This window comes from Bubalus bubalis, chromosome 13 (assembly GCF_019923935.1).
Source record: "Bubalus bubalis isolate 160015118507 breed Murrah chromosome 13, NDDB_SH_1, whole genome shotgun sequence".
NCBI lineage: Eukaryota > Metazoa > Chordata > Mammalia > Artiodactyla > Bovidae > Bubalus > Bubalus bubalis.
This window is the reverse complement of record NC_059169.1, coordinates 4,825,986-4,835,312: the sequence shown is the minus strand read 5'-3', so window position 1 is coordinate 4,835,312 and position 9,327 is coordinate 4,825,986. Positions and strand designations below refer to the sequence as shown.

At 44.4% G+C, this 9,327-nt stretch overlaps 1 long non-coding RNA gene across 4 annotated transcripts in view; it reads left to right on the top strand.

The window, feature by feature from the left end:
- Window positions 1-22: 22 nt before the first annotated feature.
- LOC123464848 overlaps window positions 23-9,327 on the top strand; it is a 90,530-nt gene continuing 81,225 nt past the window's right edge. For 3 of the 4 annotated variants that reach the window (XR_006639885.1, XR_006639886.1, XR_006639883.1), the window contains exon 1: window positions 23-160. This is a non-coding gene — a long non-coding RNA (uncharacterized LOC123464848). Of the gene's footprint in view, window positions 161-7,630; window positions 7,764-9,327 lie in introns of all 4 variants that reach the window. The other variant, XR_006639884.1, reaches the window with a different exon arrangement.

Genomic DNA, 9,327 nt, shown 5'->3' with positions numbered 1-9,327 from the left:
CAATGCCCCGCGATCAACGCGCCGTCGCACGAGCCCCGCCCCCTGACGCTCCCTGCGGAAGGCGTGGCCGGAGCTTCCGAGCGCGCTCGGCTCTTTCCGCCGGCCCGCCGCGCGGGAGGCCGACTCCCTGGCCTCTGCTCTAGAGCACTTTTGCTTCCTGGTAAGATGCTAATGTCGTAATCTTGGGCTCGTCCGGTTTTGGCGCGGGTGAAAGGTGCCTCAGTAGGAACTGACTGACGGCGTTATTTCTTAGGAGCTGGTTTCGTCAAGCAGGCCAAAATAGTGTCAGTGACCCTGGGTACAGACCACTTTCCTCTGAGCTGAGCTCGCTGGTGCTGTGCCCTGGAGACACCGCACTTTATGACGCGGTTGTGCAGCTCACTGGCTGGCAAGGAGGCTGGGATACAGGAAAGTCAGGGGTTAATGCAGCGCTTCTCAGGCCAAGTGCCAAAATTCAGATGTCTCCATCAAAACTGAGTTTAGTAAGAGGCTTAAAACTCGAGAGAGATAAGCAGAGGGAAAATTAGCAGTTTTCCTTTTGAACAAGTAATAACCTATTAAAAAAGAAATTATTTTATTTGCAGTGGCATCAAAAACTGTAAAGTAATTAGGAATAAAGATTAAGGAGTTACAAGATCCTGGTGATGAAATAAATCCATTACTCTTGGTGAAAACAAGACTTGAGTAAATGAAAAAAACGTGCCAGATCTTTGAATGAGAAGTCAGGACCAAAAATAGGCCAATTCTTCCCAAGTCAAATTTGAAAATTAGCACAATTGACATCAACATCCCAAATTCTCTCGAGGGTGACTTAAAAGTAACTAATTTTAAATTTTATGTAGAGGATCACACAGTTGTGAATGATCAAGAAAACCCTAAAAAAAGGAGTAATAATAATAAAAAAATTAAACACCAAGCTGTTAGCACAGAAACAGGAATAACCATCAGCAGACTAATAGTACAAATCCAGTTTTTTTCTTTTTTTTAAGATGCTGCTACTGCTGAGTCACTTAAGTTGTGTCTGACTCTGTGCGACCCCATGGACGGCAGCCCACCAGGCTCTGCCATCCCTGGGATTCTTCAGGCAAGAACACTCGAGTGGGTTGCCATTTCCTTCTCTAGTGCATGAAAGTGAAAAGTAAAAGTGAAGTCGCTCAGTCGTGTCTGACTCTTCGCGACCCCATGGGCTGAAGCCTACCAGGCTCCTCCGTCCATAGGATTTTCCAGGCAAGAGTACTGGAGTAGGTTGCCATTGCCTTCTCCATTCAAGTAAAATAATATTTAATGATATAGAGTGTACAGAATTACCTTGTATGGGAAATATTTCTCTCAATCTGTTACATGTATAATATGTGTAATACATATTATGGGCTTGCCTGATGGCTCAGATGGTAAAGAATCTGCCTGCAGTGCAGGAGACTGGGGTTCAATCCCTGGGTTAGGAAGATCCCCTTGAGTAGGAAATGGCAACCCATTCCAGTATTCTTGCCTGGGAAATCCCATGGACAGAGGAGCCTGGCAGGCTACAGTCCATAGGGTCACAAAGAGTTGGACATGACTGAGTGACTAACACTTTCACACTACACTTCATGCTTACATATAATTCTCCAAGCAAGAGTTCAATGGTACATGAACCAAGAACATCCAGATGTTCAAGCTGGATTTAGAAAAGGCAGAGGAACCAGAGATCAAATTGCCAACATCCGTTGGATCATAGAAAAAGCAAGAGAGTTCCAAAAAAACATTTACTTCTGCTTTATTGACTATACAAAAGCGTTTGACTGTGTGGATCACAACAAACTGAAAAATTCTTAAACAGATGGGAATACCAAACCACTTTACCTGCCTCCTAAGAAATCTGTATGCAGATCAAGAAGCAACAATTAGAACTAGACATGGAACAATGGATTGGTTTCAAATTGGGAAAGGAGTACATCAAGGCTGTATATTGTCACCCTGCTTATATAACTTATTTGCAGAGTACATCATGCTAAATGCCGCGTTACTTTGCTGACAACGGTCCATCTAGTCAAAGCTATGGTTTTTCCAGTAGTCATGTATGGATGTGAGAGTTGGACCATAAAGAAAGTTCAGTACCAAAGAAAGCTTTGAACTGTGGTGTTGGAGAAGACTCTTGAGAGTCCCTTGGACTACAAGAAGATCAAACCAGTCAATCCTAAAGGAAAATCAGCTCTGTGTATTCGTTGGAAGGACTGATGCTGAAGCTCCAGTACTTTGGCCACCTGATGCAAAGAACTGACTTATTGGGAAAGACCCTGATGCTGGAAATGATTGAAGGCGGGAGGAGAAGGGGACAACACAGGATGAGATGGATGGCATCACCAACTCAACAGACATGAGTTTGAGTAAGCTCTGGGAGTTGGTGAAGGACAGGGAAGCCTGGCATGCTGCAGCCCATGGAGTCTCAAAGAGTCATATGCAACTGAGCGACTGAACTAAATATATCTGGAATGAGGGCCATTTGATGTTAAAATTAGTTATTTCTTGGTAGTTGATATATTGGTTTCCTAGAACTTTCTTGCCTGGAGAATCCCAGGGACGGGAGAGCCTGGTGGGCTGCCATCTATGGGGTCGCACAGGGTCGGACACGACTGAAGCGACTTAGTAGTAGTAGAGCACCACAGTCAGACTGGTGGCACAAAGCAACAGAAACTTAATCGCTTGCGGCTCTGGGGTCCAGCTGTCCAAACTCAAGATGTTGGCAAGGTTGGTTCTTTTGGAGCCTCGGAAGAAGACTATATACCATGCCTCTGTCTTAGTTTCTGGTAGTTGCATTATTTCTTTCCTTGGCTTTTCAGTCTCAGTCTCTGTCCTCACATGGCATTCACTGTGCATCTGTTCTTTCTTCATGTGTGCTGAGTTGTGCTCTTTGTGACTCCATGGACTGTAGCCCACCAGGCTCCTCTGTCCATGGGATTTCCTAGGCAAGAATACTGGAGTGGGTTGCCATTTCCTTCTCCAGGGGATATTTCTGACCCAGGAATTGAATCCATGTCTTTTGTGTCTTCTGCATTGGCAGGTGGATTCTTTACCACTGTACCACCTGGGAAGCCCAGGTTCCCTTCTTATGTTAGTACTAATTCTTTTAATTAGGACCCACCCTAAGAAGGAAATGGCAACCCACTCCAGTATTCTCGCCTGGAGAATCCCATGGACAGAGGAGCCTGGTGGGCTACAGTCCACAGGGTCGCAAAGAGTCAGACGTGACTGAAAGACTTCACTAATCCTATAAGATCTCATGTTAATGTAATTAAATCTGCAAAGATCCCATTTCCAAATAAGTTCACAAATCTAGGTTGACATGAATTTTGGGGGGATACCCAGCTGTTCAATCTAAGACAGCTGGGTTTTTAAAAGAACCTAATTTTTCTGCATGTCACATTCTTTATGATTAGTACATGATACTTTACAAAAAGAATAAAGGAATGTGTCTTTTTTTAAAACTGTGAGAAACTCCACAATCTATCATAAGGGTGATGCTTTAATTTAGTGGGAAAAGATGGGTTATTAATAAATGCTACTGGCATAATTAAAGTAAAAACATTAAAAATACAGTTAATTTAGATTTTTGCATCATGTGCTGTGCTTAGTCAGTCATGTCTTACTGTTTGTGACCCCATGGATTGTAGCCTGTCAGGCTCCTCTGTCCATAGGGATTCTCCAGGCAAGAATACTGGAGTGTGTTGCCATGCCCTCCTCCAGGAGATCTTCCCAACCCAGGGATCGAACCTAGGTCTCCCACATGGCAGGTGGATTTTTTACCATCTGAACCACCAAGGAATCCCTTTGCATCATAACAGAAAGCAAATTAAGATGGATTGAAATCTAAATATATAGGAAAGCATAAAATATCACTCTTAAATAATTATATGAGACATAAAATATGTAACTATGAAGCAATGGTTTTACCACCTAGAGACTTGTTTTTAAGATAAAATCCTGTGTCCTTTCCCCAGAGATTCTCATAGAGTGCTTGGACCCAAGAGTCTGAATTTTTAGTGAGCACCCTACATGCTTCTCTTAGAGGCACTCCATCAAGAACAGTTTAAGAAAAAAAAACTGGAAAAGAAAAGTGGATCAAAGCCACTCAGATTACTGGGAACTTGTCTCTGAGGATGCACTGAACCAATGAGGGACACACAGAGTTTCAGCATTGCACACTCCATGAACTTACATGCAGAGAAACAAAGGTCAGCATCATATCAGACTTCTTACCGGAAACCATACATAGTAGAAGACCTTGGGGTGACATATTCAGCGTTTTGATAGAAAAACAAAACAAAACAAAACAATGACCTAGAATTTTGTATCCAGCACAATTATCCTTCAAAAGTAAAAGAGAAATACAGAGCTTCTCTGAGAAGTAAAAGTAGACCTGCCTTGCAAGAAACAGTTTTAAAAGTTCTTCAGAGAGAAGGAAAAGGATAAGGGTCAGAAACTCAGATCTACATAAAGAAAAGGAGAGTCAGAGAACAAATAGTGAAGAATCTTAGATCATCCTTGGAAAGCCTTACTGTTAATGCTGCTGTTACCTGAACCCCATACTCCTGGAAAATAGTGACAATTAAGAGATTTCTCATACTTTATGTTTGGAGAAAAAGCTCACTGCAAGGAACCTGTCTCCCCCATAAGACTAAATGAGACTTAACAGGAGTACCTTGATTACTTATGAAAAGGTCAGACACAGACCCTCCAAATTTCCGTGCTTTAGCTCTTAAATGAGCTGAACTATTCTGTCCCCACTGATCAATGGAAGCAAATGTGTGTTAGTCAAACTTTGGTTAAACTTCTGTCACAACATATTTTGAAAGGGCTACTATTCCTCCCACCCCCAGCCAAACAAGGGGATTTTTCTCCCATCTTCCCCATGAAAACCTGATGGGGATGCTGGACATGAAATCCATGAAGATGGGGATCTTGCTTAGTCTGTTAGCCCATCGTCAGCGTCTAGCAGTGTGCTGTGGGAACCACGAAAGCCCTGCTCCTGGTCCCAGAGCTTCTGCTGTGCGGTCCTGTGTTCTTGGTCCTCACCTGTCTGTAGTTTTCAGGCTGTTAGTTTATCCCAAGACCTCAATTCTCTGATCAGATCAGATCAGTCGCCCAGTCGTGTCCGACTCTTTGCGACCCCATGAATCGCAGCACTCCAGGCCTCCCTGTCCATCACCAACGCCCGGAGTTCACTCAGACTCAGGTCCATCGAGTCAGTGATGCCATCCAGCCATCTCATCCTCTGTCATCCCCTTCTCCTCCTGCCCCCAATCCCTCCCAGCATCAGAGTCTTTTCCAGTGAGTCAACTCTTTGCATGAGGTGGCCAAAGTACTGGAGTTTCAGCTTTAGCATCATTCCTTCCAAAGAAATCCCAGGGCTGATCTCCTTCAGAATGGACTGGTTGGATCTCCTTGCAGTCCAAGGGACTCTCAAGAGTCTTCTCCAACACCACAGTTCAAAAGCATCAAGTCTTCGGTGCTCAGCCTTCTTCACAGTCCAACTCTCACATCCATACATGACCACAGGAAAAACCATAGCCTTGACTAGACAGACCTTTGTTGGCAAAGTAATGTCTCTGCTTTTCAATATGCTATCTAGGTTGGTCATAACTTTCCTTCCAAGGAGTAAGCATCTTTTAATTTCATGGCTGCAGTCACCATCTGCAGTGATTTTGGAGCCCAGAAAAATAAAGTCTGACACTGTTTCCACTGTTTCCCCATCTATTTCTCATGAAGTGATGGGACCGGATGCCATGATCTTCGTTTTCTGAATGTTGAGCTTTAAGCCAACTTTTTCACTCTCCTCTTTCACTTTCATCAAGAGGCTTTTGAGTTCCTCTTCACTTTCTGCCATAAGGGTGGTGTCATCTGCATATCTGAGGTTACTGATATTTCTCCCGGCAATCTTGATTCCAGCTTGTGTTTCTTCCAGTCCAGCGTTTCTCATGATGTACTCTGCATAGAAGTTAAATAAGCAGGGTGACAATATACAGCCTTGACGAACTCCTTTTCCTATTTGGAACCAGTCTGTTGGTTCATGTCCAGTTCTAACTGTTGCTTCCTGACCTGCATACAAATTTCTCAAGAGGCAGATCAGGTGGTCTGGTATTCCCATCTCTTGAAGAGTTTTCCACAGTTTATTGTGATCCACACAGTCAAAGGCTTTGGCATAGTCAATAAAGCAGAAATAGATGTTTTTCTGGAGCTCTCTTGCTTTTTCCATGATCCAGCAGATATTGGCAATTTGATCTCTGGTTCCTCTGCCTTTTCTAAAACCAGCTTGAACATCAGGAAGTTCACGGTTCACATATTGCTGAAGCCTGGCTTGGAGAATTTTGAGCATTACTTTACTAGCGTGTGAAATGAGTGCACTTGTGCAGTAGTTTGAGCATTCTTTGGCATTGCCTTTCTTTGACTTTCAGTTTGTACAGGGCTTTGCTGGTAGCTCACACGGTAAAGAATCTGCTTACAATACAGGAAACCTGGGTTTGATCCCTGGGTTGGAAAGATCCCCTGGAGAAGGAAATGGCAACCCACTCCAGTCCTCTTGCCTGGAGAATCCCATGGACAGAGGAGCCTGGTGGGCTACAGTCTATGGGGTTGCACAGAGTTGGACATGACTGAGGGACTAACACTTTCACACTTTCAGTTTATGCAGCTCTTTTCTTGTTCTGAGAGATGGAGACATGACTTCCAAGCTTTTTGTTTTGTTTTTACACTTAATTGTTTTAACTCCCACAAGAATCATATACCAGTAACCTAGGAATTCACCTGTTTCTTTCAGATAATACAGCCTTAAAAAAATGTGAGTGAGCTGTGACTCATATCTGGATTTCTTTTCCCTATGTAGCGTGAGCAATCTTTTCTTAAAAAGATTCCCCAAAAGAGTCCCAGAAATTAGTGTTTCAGTACCAGCCTGTTCCTAGTTAGCCATTTTTTTTTTTTTTAATTTTAAGAATGGCCTACTCTCCTCCTTTCTTTCCTTTTAGTCTTCAGTTATTAAATGTAAACTCAGCCATTTTATGTAAGTGCCTTTGTGGTGTTTATAGGCACGGGGGATTCACGTTTATTGGCAAGTCATCCTGCCTCAGGAACTGTGCTCAGTGCTCCTCAAGCTTGAAGGTGCACTGGAAGCTGCTGGGGCTCCAGCTTAAATGCTCGTGCTGGCTCAGTTGGTCCAGGGTGGGGCCTGAGTGTCAGTATTCCTCACCGGGTGATGCCTGGTTGCTGGTCTGTGACTGCATTTGCCTTGGCTAATCCCTGCTCAGATAAGTATTGGGAGACCGGAGAGGTGAAAGGGCTTTTGCACAGCTTCACAGCTGCTCCTGAAGCACACAGGCTTCAGGAGTTGCAGCCCGTGGGCTTCAGTAGTTGTGGCTCCCGGGCTCTAGAGGACAGGCTCCATAGTTGTGGTGTATAATCGTAGCGACTCCACTGCCCGTGGGATCTGCCCACATCAGGGATAGAACCTGTGTCTCCTGCATTGGCAGGCGGATTCTTTACCACTGAGCCACCAGGGAAGTCCAGTTCTGTTGTTTTCAACCGCAAATTTTGAGGTAATTGGTTACAGCAGCCATAGGGAACTAACAGAAACACTTAATACAGTATCTTGGTTTTCCAGGTCTCTGAATGTGTCTGTACCTGCCAGGCATTTCAGGGGCTGCCGAGAACACTTGACACCAATACAAGCCCTCATCCTGCTTTGTTTACTTGGCTTAATTAGAAGAGAAAAAAAAGATGTTTACATTATGAAAGTAAGTCAGCCTTATTGTACTTAAGAGCAGAGAAACCTCTGGTTTGCTTTTGCTTTCAAATACTTTTAAAGTACAGCTCTATTCTTCAACAACAACAAAAAATTTCTCCCCAGGGGGAAAAAAATCTTGTATACATGTGATTAATTGCCAAGATATTTGCTTGAGTACTGTGCTGCTATGCTTTTGAACTGTGCTGTTGGAGAAGCTCTTGAGAGTCCCTTGGACTGCAAGGAGATCAGTCCTGGGTGTTCTTCGGAAGGAATGATGCTAAAGCTGAAACTCCAGTACTTTGGCCACCTCGTGCGTAAAGTTGACTCATTGGAAAAGACTCTGATGCTGGGAGGGATTGGGGGCAGGAAGAGAATGGGACAATAGAGGATGAGATGGCTGGATGGCATCACCGACTCGATGGACGTGAGTTTGGGTGAACTTCGGGAGTTGGTGATGGACAGGGAGGCCTGGCATGCTGCAGTCCATGGGGTCACAAAGAGTCGGACACGACTGAGCGACTGAACTGAACTGAACTGTGCTGCTAAGCAAGTGTTTATCATCTGAAAATCTTGTGACATTTAAAAAAGAAAAACTTCTTGGGCTAGCCTTATAATTTGTTCCTCTGTGCTGCAGAAAGTTAAAATTCAGAACCAAGTTTTATTACATTTCTCTTCTCAATCAAGTGCAGCCTTTTGGCTTTAGTTGGACTCGAAGATAAAATAGACTAGGAATAAATTTTTTCTCTTTGCTCTCTGTTTAAAAATCCATAGTAGTGGAGGAAAAATAGGACTCATTTTCATGCTGCTGCAACAAGCCACCCCAAAACTTTGGCCTAAAAGAACCATTTTATCATGCACAGAGATTCTGTGTGCAGCGGGAGATGCCATCCCACCCATCTCATCCTCTTAAGACAGAGATGGCATCACTGACTCAAGGGACATTGAGTTTGAGCACACTCCGGGAGATGGTAAAGGACAGGGAAGCCTGGTGTGGTACAGCCCATGGGTTGGTTAAAACTCAGACGTGACTGAGTGACTGAGCAACACAACAGTGGAAATGGCTTGTCTCTGCTGCAGGTTGTCTGGGGGCTCGGTTGGGAAGGTTCAGTGGCAGAAAGCAGAAGGGGGACCACGACTTGATGGCCAGGGGCATCATCTGGAAACTCAGCTACATCACCTACCTGTGGCCTGGGCATACCGTGGGGACTTGATGGCCAGGGGCATCATCTGGAAACTCAGCTACATCACCTACCTGTGGCCTGGGCATACCGTGGGGCCTCATGCCAGCTCGGTGCTCCCAATGTCAGTGACCCAAGAGAACGAGTGAGGCAGAAACTACCCAAGCCTTTTCTCAACATGACCTCCAAAGCCATGCCATCGCTTCTCCTGTATTCTGCTTGTGACCATTGAGTCACCAGGCTTGGTGCAGATTTCAGGGGAAGAGGCCTCTTCCTGAGGGCTCGCAGAACGTGCAGGTGTGTTTAAAAATCATCACAATACCCTTTACGAATAGATGTTTCAAAGAACATATAATGAAAGTAGTGCTGTATTCTAGGTGGAAGATACTCTCAGGC